At 70.9% G+C, this 753-nt stretch overlaps 1 long non-coding RNA gene across 7 annotated transcripts in view; it reads left to right on the top strand.

The window, feature by feature from the left end:
- Nucleotides 1-753, top strand: part of LOC102242447 — a 39,205-nt gene that overhangs the window by 23,549 nt on the left and 14,903 nt on the right. For 3 of the 7 annotated variants that reach the window (XR_313680.2, XR_313677.2, XR_313681.2), the window contains exon 1: nt 7-123. The exons of the other annotated variants lie outside the window; for them this stretch is intronic. This is a non-coding gene — a long non-coding RNA (uncharacterized LOC102242447). Of the gene's footprint in view, nt 1-6; nt 124-753 lie in introns of those variants that run through there. 7 annotated transcript variants of the gene reach the window in all.

Below are 753 nucleotides of genomic sequence, written 5' to 3'. Positions count from 1 at the left end.
GGGGACCCCGCCCCGGCCCCTGCTGAGCCCTGGCACCCCGGACCCAGGGCCGTGGCGCTCTATGGGCGGGAAGGGCCCGAAAGGACAGCGCCTGAGAGCATGGATGGGCACCTGGGGCTCGATGTAAGTGGCCTGCCCGGCTCGGGGCCAAGAGGGGCGAGCGCCTCGGAATCCAGAGTGCCCGTGCGTCCGCCGCGAGGGGCCGGCCGCGCCCCACACCTTTCTCGGGGTCCCCGGGACTTCTGGGCGATTCTCGTTCCTGATCGAAACCCCCGCCAACCCCCAGAGCACCTCTCACCTAGGATCCCCGGCCATTTTCACCGCCCCGGGTGGTTTTGGAGCTCTGGATACCGTGCCGCTTTTCTGGGGAGTCCTGCAGGGCCTGGGGCTCGGCTCACCTGCCCGCCCGCCCTGCACTTTCCTTCCCGCACTCCATCGCGGGCGCCGGCCGGGCTCCCTCCCCGGGTAGGGTCTCTGCCCTCTCCTCTCCGGGAGAGACTTGCTTGGGAATCCCTGGGTCGCCTCCCACCCCACCCCACCCCACCGGCCTCCCCCTCTCTGGGTCGCCGGGATTTCCCTGTTTCCTACTGGGGCGCCTCCGGGGCTTTACCCCGGGTTTCGCGGCCCGCTCCCCCGTTAGTCGGCTGCTGGATGCAGCCTTTCCCACTGCCTTCGCGAGTTGGGAGACGGTGGGGCCGGCCGCACTCCCACTTCGACCCGTTGGGGTCCGGAGGCCTGGCCTCGGCGCCTGTG

The sequence above is a fragment of the Myotis brandtii genome, unplaced genomic scaffold (genome assembly GCF_000412655.1).
Source record: "Myotis brandtii unplaced genomic scaffold, ASM41265v1 scaffold250, whole genome shotgun sequence".
Classification (NCBI taxonomy): domain Eukaryota; kingdom Metazoa; phylum Chordata; class Mammalia; order Chiroptera; family Vespertilionidae; genus Myotis; species Myotis brandtii.
The sequence above is the reverse complement of the archived record's forward strand: the minus strand, read 5'-3'. Positions and strand labels throughout refer to the sequence as shown.